Here is a 12,764-nt window from a genome sequence, read left to right on the forward strand (position 1 = left end):
TGTGCACATTGATTCAAATGATGCCAAATTACAAGAATCTCAAGCCAACGGAAGTCATTGGCAGAATTGTTGCTCATGAGATGTCACTCAAGGATAAGGAGGAACTTCACAACAAGTCAAGTGGTGCTTACAAAGCCTCATGTGAAGCCCCCACATCATCAAGTGAGAAACAAACCTTCAATGAAGAATTGAGCTTAATGGTGAAGAATTTCAACAAATTCTATAAGAGTAGAAGCAAAGAAATAAGCTCTAAGTCAAGGTCCTACAATGACAAAAGATCTTCTAGTCGAGAGCGCAATTGCGACAATTGTGGGAGACCCGGACACTACTCCAATGAGTGTATGACACCCTACAAAAGAAGAGAAGATTCTCCTAAAAGAAGAAGTAGAAGAGAAGAATCACCGCCAAGAGAGAGGAGGAGTAGAGATGATCGTTATGAACGAAGACCCTCACGGAGAAGCAAAGATTCGGAAAGGAAGGACAAGTCATCAAAGAGCTACACAAAACGAAGACATCAAGCTCACGTTGGTGAATGGGTATCCGGTTCCGACTCTGAACATCACTCCGAGAGAAGCTATGACTCCGACTCCGAGCATAATCAAGATGAAGGTGTTGCCGATCTAGCACTTGTGTCAACCAACTCCTATGACATATTTGAATCACCAAATGAAGGAATTGGAAGATGCTTCATGGCTAAAGGCCCTAAGGTAACTCATCCCGAGTATGTTGATTTCAATAGTGATGAAGATGACTTGCTAGGTGATGATGATTTACTTATTGACAACTCTAGTGATGAATACTATGATGAAACATCAATTAATCATACTAATCAAGATAAAACGAATGACAATGATAAGGAGAAGATTGAGCTTCTAACTAAAGAACTAAACACTCTTAAGTTAGCTCATGAAACTATCTTCGAAAATCATCGAGAACTTTTAAGGGCTCATGAGAAGTTACGCTTTGAAAAGCTCAATCTTGAGCAAGAGCATGAGTTCTTAAAGGCAATCAATGATGATCTTCGCAAGAAAAGTTCTTCTGATATTGCCAAGCGTTTACTCTTATCTACTTACATGCCTCAAGTCAAGTCTAGTAACAAGAACAAGAAAGATTCTTCCTCTAGTAGTAACAATAACAATGCTAAATCCAATATTGTTGCTTCTAGTAGTTCTCTTGATTCCACTAATGATTCTCTTAGCCAAGTTACACTTGATCAAGAAAATAGCTTATTGAAGGGAATTATAGAGAAAGGTGTATACAAGAGCCTTGCCGGGAGTAAGCAATTCGAGGAAATTGTACGCAAGCAAGGAAGGCACCGGAAGAATCAAGGTGTTGGATTTGAACGAAAGTTCAATGCCAATGGAGTTGAGTGGGAAGAAGATCAATACCCCAAGACGAAGTTTGTTCCTCAACAAGAGAAGTATGATCCTACTTCCTTCAAGGGAACACAAGCACAAGATGATCTTCCAGCACAAGACCACAATAACAAAGGCAAGGACAAGCTTCAAGAGGAGATTGATGCATTTGAAGAAGCACCTAACGCCTTGGTCAAGTGGGTTCCCAAGACTATGTCAAGTTCTACTTCATCAAGCATAACTACTACACCAAGGATTCCCATCAAGATGATGTGGATCCCGAAGAAGAAGAACTAGAGAGTTCTTGAGGGTGACTCCGCCAACATTCTTCACTCATATCATTATGGCAAGGACAAGTGCAATCAACTTCCACATCTTGCACTAGTTCAAGGAGTCACAAACCCTCATGTTGGTAAGGCAAGGGACAAGGTAACCTAATGTTTTCATGGACATCATATTGTGTATGCATCACTCTATGTCTATGGATATTCTTGTTTGTTCCTTGTGGGACTAACCCATGTAGGTATTGAAAGTGCAACTCACTCAAAAGGATTGCTCCAAATGATCTACATCAACATTGAGCATCCACATCTTCAACACCTACATGAAATCATCATCGACAAAACCCAAGGTTAGTTTATCCCTCTAAGGGGGGATCTCACATCTAGGGGGAGCTTAACTCTAAGAATTGAGTCAAAGCAACTCTAATGGTGTGAACACATCAATGCATTATGTAAAAGTGGTAACCCCACTTGAGATTAAATGATGAGTATGACCTATGATCAAATGTTCTCATTTGACTCCTAAGTCAATATACTCATATATAGATGACCTAGTCATCGCCAATTGTTTGATAGATGCTAGAATTGGTTGTGCATGCTTTTCCACATATTTCATTTGTCATTTTATTGTGTGAGCATGTTGGTTGTATATTTTACTCATTCGAGGACATCCACTTGTTGTTGTGATTGATTGGCTTCTTTTTCTTTGGCCAAGTGGATGGACAAGAATGCCTAAGAACCTTCTCTAGCTATCTATGCTTTTCTTGTCTCAAATTCTATTCATGCTACATCACAAAATTTGATCAAGTCAGATTCGAACCACTCTGTGTGAGGAGCACTCGGAGTCCCCGATTCGTCATAGACTTAAACTTCCAAAACTTCTTTTTGATTCTCGGTCTGACCGATTCCTCCATTTCGGCCCTACCGAGATCACTAAGTCGATCTAGGTTTTCCATCTCGGTGCAACCGATTTGAACTTTTTAGTCTCACCGAGTTGCTGTAACTGTTAACAGTTATGCATCTCGGTGCCACCGAGTTGTTCCACTCGGTCACACCGACAGTGTCGGGCTATATATACTCACGGGAAAATTTTGGAAAACTTTCTCCGAAACTCCTCGCCTGCGCATAGCTCCCTCTGCCTACTAGGTCTATGGATCGTCGACTTCGTCGCCAGCCGCCTCCTGTCGCTGGTCTCCGCCGCCGTCAATGGATTTCTTCTCCGCCGTTGCCGCAGTAGCGAGTTCACCGCCGAACGAGGGTGTGAACTCGATCACAGTGCTATCCTCGTATGATTCTCGGCACATTGTGTTTGTAATGCATCTTGCCACGATTGAAACACTCATATCCAGTTGATACAATCCTTAGAATAGATGTGATTCGAAAATTTAGGGTTAGGTTTCCGCCGAAACCATCTCGGACCCACCGAGTTGAAAAACTCGGTCCCACCGATTTGGCTAATGCCATTGCACTGTAAGTCTCGGTCTGACCAAGAATTACAAATCGATGAGACCGATTTTAGAACTTTGTGAAACCCTAGCAGTCTCGGTGCCACCGAACTGTGACTCGGTCTGACTGAGTTCACTAGTTTAGGTTCCAAAACTGCTTCGGTATCACCGAGTTTGAAAATCGGTAGATCCAAAATGCTTTCTGTGGAAACTAAAACTAAGTTTTTTGAATCATCCTTTTGCAAAAATCTCTGCATTTTGTGATGCTCATCCATTCTATCTCATCTATAACTATTCACAGGGTCAGCAGTCAGTGATTTCAGCATGTCAGACCAAACTGATAGTCAGAACAAGTCAGCAGAGCAAATTCACATGAGTGAGGGCACTAGTCCCTCAAGTACTTCAGATGAAGGCAGCAGAAGTACTCCTAGCAATTTTCCCAAAGCAGCCACAAGAGCAAGAAGTAAGAGAACCTCAGACTCAGAGGATGAGGACTATGTGGCAGCTGAAGATGAGGCTACTTCGAAGAAGGTAGTGCTCAAGAGGGAGTACAGCTCAAATGCAGTAAAGCCAGGAATGAAGATCAAAAGGCCAGCAGGAAGACAACCAATGTCCAAAGCCAGAGGATCAACTCAAGTATTTAAAAAACCTGATCCCAAAGAGCCAGCTGCAGAAGGAAAGAAAAGGAAGGAAAGGGTCAAGAAGACCATGGCCAGAGTTGTTGGTCAAGCTTCCATGATGGAAGAGGGAGAAGAGGTTGCTGAACCAGCACCCAAGGCACAGAAGCTTATGTGGGATGCTATAAAGTCAGGGGCTACAACATCAAAGCCCAAAGAAGCACCCAAAGCTGCCTCCAAGCCCAAGATTGCACCAAAGAGAAATACCAGGAGTATACCAGCAGCTGAGAAGAACAAGGCCCCAATGCCTGAAGTTGCTGCTGAGGAAGATGAAGAAGGGCAGATCTTAAGGAAGCTCAAACCCAAGATTCCAGACCACAACGATGCTCATCCAGTGGCTGAAAATATGAAGCTTAGGAAGGATGTAGGGATCAGGCAGTGGAGATTGTCAGATCCATATGCCACCAAGAGAACGACTGCTGTAGATTACAGGTTCCATACCAAGGAACAACAGAACTTCTATGAGACAATCTTGTTGGACAAGAAGCCCATAGTGTGTGATATGAGGTGGGTCCACTGGACCTACATGAAGGAGAATGAGGAACACTATCCTGGAGTGCAAGACAGTTTTGTTGCTTGTGGAGTTGCAGATTTTGTTGGGCAGAAGCTCACCAACTGGAATGATGAACTCATTATGCAATTCTACTCCACATCACATTTCTATCCAGATGGGAGGATAGTTTGGATGTCTAAAGGAACGAGATACCAGTCAACCATAGAGGAATGGGCAAGTCTGATCAATGCCCCAGAGGATAGTGAAGATGACTTGGACATCTATGCCAAGAAGAAGATGGGACACAACTCTACGTCACATATGTACAAGGAGATCCTAGACAAATCTCTTGAGACTTTCTCGTTTGGGTCAGTCCATTTTCTTCGATCAGGGCTGCCTACGATCAACTGGATCTTAAGGCACACTCTTTTGCCCAAATCAGGTGACCACAACATGATTAGAGGGCATGCTATTAACTTGCTACACATATTTGATGTGCCACAGAAATTCAAGGTCATGAGTCTTATGGTTGAAACTATCAAGAGGACTGCAGCAGATCAGAAGAGAAGTTATGGATATGCCCCACAGATTCAGGAGTTGATGAACTCAAAGATGGGCACAGGAAAATATCAGTTGGATAAAGAACATTTTGCTCTTTATCCAGACTTTGAGGACAATCAAGTTGTCATGAATGAGAATGAACCATCATCAGTGCAAGCTCAAGAGAAGAAGGAGAAAGCACAGAAAGAGAAGGCTGCCAAGATGCCAACTCAATAGGAGGCATCTGAGTACTTTTTGAAGAACAAACAGGAGCAGCTTGGTTACTTGATAGCATCAACACTGCGGATTGAGAAGGGGATGGCCACCCTAACTCAAAACCAGGAGAGCCAGGAAAGAATCATGGAACAAAAATTCTATGATCTTGATGTCAAAGTAATTGAGATTCAGTCAGTTGTGGAACAGCTTCAGGATGACATGCAGGAGAGGAAGGGCAAGACAACCACTGATGCATTTGCCAGAGTGCCTAGAGCTCAGAGGTCAGCTGCAGTGCCTGTGACAGACACAAGAGCCACATCATCTGCACCAGCTACAACTCCTACAACTCCAGTGCAACCAACTCTAGAACCAACTCCTCCAGCTCCATCTACATCAACTGAAGTCTTCGTCCAAGGAGCCATCTCTACACTACCAACTGAAGACCAAACCTCAGAGTCGATCTAGCACTATGCATTTTCTATGAACTTTTTGGTAACTTGTTGCCAAAGGGGGAGAAAAATGTATAGATCATAGGCTTCGAGAGAGAGAGTGCTGCTTTTGTTCTCTCTTGTCTTCTTGGTTGAACTTTGTTTGCTTTTGATTGCTTTAGATACTATGCTATTACCTGTGAGACATTGATGATCATGTGTTTGATCATAAGCTACACTTATGCTTGTTATATGTTATTATCTTACTTATCCTTATATGATCATTCACTTTGCTTGGTGATGAGTGCATGTATTCAATCTTTATTATTTTGAGCGCTCCACCAAGATGTATGTGACATGGAAGAGTAACCCATGAGCCTAATTCCTTGTGCATTTGCAGTCCAAAGCAAATCTTAAAATATGCACAAATTTAGGGGGAGCTCTTGCTTATCACATACTTCTCAAAGCGACGATGTTTTTTAATCTTATTATTATTTGTCGAAGCTTTGATCTATATGTTGTCATCAATTACCAAAAAGGGGGAGATTGAAAGTGCAACTATCCCTAGGTGGTTTTGGTAATTCATAACAACATATAGCTCATTGAGCTAATGCTATTCCAAGACTATTATTTCAGGAAAGCTCAATGAATGGCATGGCATGGATGATGAAAGTGGATCCCTCAAAATATCAAGGACAAAGGATTGGCTCAAGCTCAAAAGCTCAAGACTCTTCATTTTACATTTTAGTGATCCAAGATCACATTGAGTCTATAGGAAAAGCCAATACTATCAAGGAGGGATGAGGTGTTGCTTAATGAGCCTCTTGCTTCATGTGCTTAGTGATATGCTCCGAACACCCTCAACTACTTTCTCACATCCTCATATGACCCAAACCTAAAGTCAAAATCGGTCACACCGATTCTTTCTATCCGGCGCCACCGAGTTCAAATGTCATAGCCACTGCCACAAACCCTAGGCAAAACGGTCTCACCGATAGGGATCTCGGTCTCACCGAGATGGGATTGTAATCTCTCTGTTTCCCTTCATAACATTTCGGTCTAACCGAAGTCAGTGATCAGTCCCACCGAGATTGCAATGTAAACTCTGTGTTTCCCTTTCGTAACATTTCGGTCTCACCGAAAAGAGCGAATCGGTCCCACCGAGTTTACCTGACCAACTCTCTGGTTATCTAATTACCAAAATCGGTCTTACCGAGTTTGTGTAATCGGTCTCACCGAGATTACGTTATGCCCTAACCCTAACCATATCGGTCCTACTGAGTTGCATTTCGGTCCCACCGAAAATCCTAACGGTCACTAGGTTTACTAAATCGGTCCGACCGAGTTTGTTGATTCGGTCCCACCGAGATTGGTAAATTGTGTGTAACGGTTAGATTTTGTGTGGAGGCTATATATACCCCTCCACCTCCTCTTCATTTGTGGAGAGAGCCATCAGAACAAACCTACACTTCCAACTTACCAGTTCTGAGAGAGAACCACCTACTCATGTGTTGAGGCCAAGATATTCCATTCCTACCATATGAATCTTGATCTCTAGCCTTCCCCAAGTTGCTTTCCACTCAAATCTTCTTTCCACCAGATCTAAATCCTATGAGAGGGGGTTGAGTGTCGGGGAGACTATCATTTGAAGCACAAGAGAAAGGAGTTCATCATCAATGCACCATTTGTTACTTCTTGGAGAGTGGTGTCTCCTAGATTGGCTAGGTGTCACTTGGGAGCCTCCGACAAGATTGTGGAGTTGAACCAAGGAGTTTGTAAGGGCAAGGAGATCGCGTACTTCGTGAAGATCTACCGCTAGTGAGGCAAGTCCTTCGTGGGCGACGGCCATGGTGGGATAGACAAGGTTGCTTCTTCGTGGACCCTTCTTGGGTGGAGCCCTTCGTGGACTCACGCAGCTGTTACCCTTCGTGGGTTGAAGTATCCATCAACGTGGATGTACGATAGCTCCACCTATCGGAACCACGCCAAAAACATCCGTGTGTCCAATTGCGTTTGAATCCTCCAAACCCTTCCCCTTGCTTTCCTGCAAGTTGAATGCTTTAATTTCCGCTTCTATATACTCTTTGCATGCTTGCTTGAATTGTGTGATGATTGCTTGACTTGTCCAAAGATTGCTAAAATCTGCCAAACTCTAAAATTGGGAAAAGGCTAAGTTTTTAATTGGTCAAGTAGTCTAATCACCCCCCCCTCTAGACATACTTCAAGGTCCTACAACAGAGTGCCGGAAAAGGCCTCCAGATGGGATCTCGTGGGAACAGAAAGTTGCGGTGGCGAAAAAAGTCCTTTGAGTGGCTATCTGTTAGTTTCCCGATTTTAGAGAATTTATAGAGGCGGAATTAGGTCAAATGGAGCAAAGGTGGGCCCACGAGGCACCAGGGAGCACCCTAGTGGCTTGTGGCCACCTCCTTTGCCTTCTGACTTCCTCACAAAGCTTCTAGTGACTTCATTTGGTACTGATTTCCTGCAAAACCAAAAACAGGCAAAAAACAATAAGTGGCACTTGGCATTAAGTTAATAGGTTTGTCCCAAAAAAGATATATAATTGCATATAAAACATCCACGATTGATACTATAATAGCATGGAACATTCAAAAATTATAGATACATTGGAGACGTATCAGATACCTCCAATTATGGCTGCATCACTTTTTTCCTATATCAATTATATTCCTTTTGTAACCTTCAAAGTCCCCCCCCCTTTTTCCTTGTATTGCTACCTGACGTGGTCTACCCCCTACAAATTTTTGATGGTACTATCCACCTCAGGCATCTCCATGTTATCCTTAGAGTTGACGAGATTAAAGCCAACCAGATCTTGGAAACTATTGCAGTTGTTATTTGCAACACATGACTTAACACACCCTCTTTTTGTAGGAATGTGAGGAGAAGTGATAAGGGGCATTTTACTACCCCATTACCACCACCATCATTCATATCTTTAGATCTCTTACCCTTCTCATCCTATTTGTTCTGTCCCAAGAGGTCATCACGATGAAAGTCATCCTTTTCATCATCACATGATCTGCAAGGTCCTCGACTAGCTCCTCATCCCACTTAGTTATACTTAAAGCATATAATTCTTCTTAATTTCCATCACCCTTTCCAGAGGAATTTTAGTTGGATCAAAAGGACTTTAAGATTCCATCGCAATCAAGTAGCATCCCAAAACACTTGGTCATGTGTGAAATGATCTCACAAGTACAACATCTAGGAGGAATCCCCCTGATTTGGACTGACACCTAAATTAGCTCCCCATCATCATAAATATCACCATCCTAGGCTAGAATCTTCACAGTAACTCTCTCAACATCATTACCTTACTTGTGATTGTTTGAGGGAAGTTGTGCCAAATCACAGACCTTTTTATTTGCAGGAAATCTGACCAAATATTGATTATACTCCAACCTTTTCACCTAACAAGGTCAGTTGGTATCCCAAACTTTAGAAATTCTTTCTTCAATCTCATCCATCAATATATTGCCATATTTAACCATCACAATTCAATAGTAGTTGAAGTTACTCCACTGGTTAGAATTCTTCCTCATCACATTTACGGAGATCTCAAACCCCTATTGTAACTACCAACATATTAAGCATCTGACATGACCCCTCCCACCCAATTAAGGTAGTTAGTCCATATGGTGGCCCGGAATATTACACATAAAACATCTTTAGCTTGAGACATTTTCCAACATAGTGTCATAGATCGCCGTAGTTGAAATATACGCCATTCGTATAGAGTGTCTCAATGGCGTATACCTCAAAATTTTGAATAGGTTGTTGATGGCCTCTTCAGGTTGCTTCAGAATCACCTAACGTGTAGGTGCTTGTGGTGGCGGGTCCCTCTTGCACCCCTGAGCATGTAGCGAGGTGGAAGTTATTGAGGCACCACCCGAGCAACCAGAAATGGACGAAGAGGCGGTGGTTGAAATGGTCGGAGACGGGTTCAAAGTTCCTATCTATGGTCTTTGGCCCATTCCTAGGGCATGTGCATCCAAATGAGAGGGAGCGCCCTACACCGGGAGGGGGGCGGCAAGGCTAGGCCGTGGACATGCTGGATATTGTCATTTAAATCTACGAAAAATCATATGAGGCCACAACTTCACGTGACCTGGCACGGGTGTGATAATATCTGCCTTGAAGGGTGCGGTAAATATCTAGGAGCGTTTCACTTGAAGTCTTCATGGAGACAGTGTAGAAACTAGACCGTCACACAGGGAGGATCGGGGTTTCGAGAGGGAAATGGTCGGACTTGTTAAGGAAATCTGGGGCTCATTCCTCTATTGATGTGGAAACTTTTTCTACACTCAACATAGGCCATCACATGACACGTGTCATGTCCTGGCCCATTTCGGGGCCCATCTAATATATTCAGTACAATAATTTCATTTCTAAGATTTGAATGGCGAAAATTCAAGATCTGAACTAGGGTCATATGAACTCGTGGTTGGAAGTTCCTATGTACCTGTGGTCTTTGTCCCGTTCCTAGGCCATGTGGATCCAAACGAGAGGGAGGGACCGGCACCGGTTGGACGGAAGCAAGGTTAGGTCACCACAAGCGGCATATTCTCATACAAGACCAGTAGTTCACGTGAGCTAGCATCGTGTCATCATATGTATCCTCCAGGGTGTCGTAAAAATACAAGAGCATTTAGTGAAAGCCTTCACAGAGGTTATGGTATATGCTAAAGAATTTGATTTTTTTGGTTATATCATGGAAAATGGAGTAGATATATAGCACTTAAGTTTATAAATAAAAGAATATGATAGAGAAAAAAAAGGAAAGGTAAAGAAGAAAACAAAAGGAAGATAAGAAATGCTATATGATGAAATTGGAAGAAGAGGAAATAAAAAATGCTATGACATGATGCGGATCACTAGCTATTGCCATGTGATGCTAATTGACGGGCATTTTTATGATACAAATGTGTTTCTCTTTCTTCCATTCGGCAAGGGGAGTGGGGGCATAAATTACACTTACAAACAACAAATTCAAACTAGTTCATTCTTGATGAATCGCCATGTGTGTTTGAAATAAGATAATAGCACGCAGGTTAGGGTCACCTTGCTGCATATGTGTTGACTTTTCATCCCGATGAGGCCCTCTTTGTAAGAGATGTTCCCAGAGGAAGGAGGCCGACTGTTGTCATAGGGGGTCGATCTACTTGGCCTCCTCCTGTGAGACATTGGTAACACAGGAGGGGACGGGACCATCACTGACAGTATAAATACAAGTGAGGGAATGCCCACCATACAACCACTTGATAAATGAGCCTCGACGAACTGAAAGTCAACCGACATGCAACAAGGCAACCCTTAGAGCATCTCCAGCCGCGTCCCCAGGAACGCCCCCCCGGACCACATTTTTAGCACCGGCGGTAAAAAATCCTCCCACTCTTGCCCCCAAAGCCCCACTTTTCACCGGATTTGGAGAAAAACGACGCCGGCAAACCCACCGCAAACCCAGCCCCCTAAGGGGCAGCTGGGCATGCCGGCGGCTCCTTTTTCCTTTGGTTGGCCCACCCTCAGCCTCCCACCTCCCTCTCTCCTCTCTTTTCATCTGGGTCCCACCCACATGCCCTCACCCTCTCTCCTCTCTTTTCCTCTCTCCTCTCCCATGCCCCTCTCTCTCGACCGCGCCGATGAGGCAGCGAGGCCGGCGTCCGGCGTTCGGCTTGCGGGGCAGTGAGGTCGCGTGGGGCGTGCGTGCTCGATGGCGTCCAGCGACGGTGGCAAAGACTGCACCATTCTTTCCAGCCGGAGGCGACGCTCCCGACGTCTGCGCGTGGCCGGGGCGGAGCTCGCCCGTGCCCTCCTATGCGTGGCTGGGGTGGAGCTCGCCCGCGCCTGCCTGTGCGAGGACGCGCGCGCAGGGAGACGTAGCGGGAGCGGCCGACGTGGTGCACCCTCGCCAGGCCAAGCTCCGGCTGCGGCGGCGTTGCGCCCTTGCGGCGCGGCGCTCGCGGATGTGAACTTCGCCGACGCCGACGCCTCGCTGGGCTGAGCTCGTGGTGGCGCACACCGGTGCAGCGCTCGCGGACGTGGACTTCGCCGACATCGACGCCTCGCTGGGGCGCATCCACGTGGACTTCGTGCGCGGCTGCGAACGGCAAGCACAAGCGAGTGGCAGTGGCAAGTCGGCTCAGGTGCACGCGCGGCTGGCGGCCACGGGCGCAGCAGGGCGGGCAACAGATGAGTGGGCACGGGCGCGGGCATGTGGGCGCGCGCCACGAGCGCTGTAGCGGCGGGAGAGCGAGCTAGCGCGGGGGGACGCGGCGGCCGGCGTGATGAGCACTGCAGCGGCGTGCGAGCGAGCTAAACGCGGGGCGGACGCGGCGGCCGGCACGACGAGCCAGTGAGGGAGCCAGGCTGGCGAGCGACGGGGCACGCCTGGGGGCTCCAACTACTGGGAAACTTTTCCGCCCAGGAGCAAAATTAGTGCCGGCAAACATTCATCCGGCGCAAAAATCCTTCCCGGGGAGGCACAACAGCTGGAGATGCTCTCACATGTGTCGAGTTATCGAATGCCGAGGTTCTAGGTTAGGCATTTAGTGGCAAAGGTTTAGGGGTTTAGGGTATGGATTACTCAAGGTCGAAGGCGTCCCTAACCCTTAATTTGCCTCCACATCGGAGGACTATTATATTCTATTTTATCTGAATCAATGAATGTTGTCCACCAAGACTGTAGGACTGTTCCGTTTGTAAATCCAACATAATGTACTCCCTCCGTTCCTTTATATAAGATGTATTTATCTTTTGATAAATTTTTCAGAATGTAAGGTGCATTTCTTCTAATTCCTAATAATTCTCTTGTTAGCCCTCTAGAAAAAGGAAAATTATCTCTCTTGATTGTCTGTATCTCTCCTTATAGCAAAAAAAGAAAAGTATCTCTCTGTCCATTGCATGTATCTTTTACTTTCCTGAATTAACTGATTTACTTGGCACCAACCAACAAATTTTTCAAGGATAATTTCATCCTAACATGTCTATAATTCTGTGCCTTGATCACCGTGCCAAAAAGAATATATACTATAAACGGAGGGAAAATGCATCCTACTACCGGGTGTAGGTACACCCATTTCTCATATACTACCATGTGGTAGTATATACTCTACTTTATTATTTTTAGTATGTTCATATACTATATTTAAGGTACACCAAAGTGAGTTATATGAAAAAATTGCAAGTGAGCTCATGGTTTTATTGTATTTATGAAATACATACATATTTGTACACGAAATAGAGTATGCACAAAATATGATACCTACTACCAAAAAAATAGTTTATATACTATCTAAACATTATTAT

The sequence above is a fragment of the Triticum dicoccoides genome, chromosome 4A, assembly GCF_002162155.2.
Source record: "Triticum dicoccoides isolate Atlit2015 ecotype Zavitan chromosome 4A, WEW_v2.0, whole genome shotgun sequence".
Classification (NCBI taxonomy): domain Eukaryota; kingdom Viridiplantae; phylum Streptophyta; class Magnoliopsida; order Poales; family Poaceae; genus Triticum; species Triticum dicoccoides.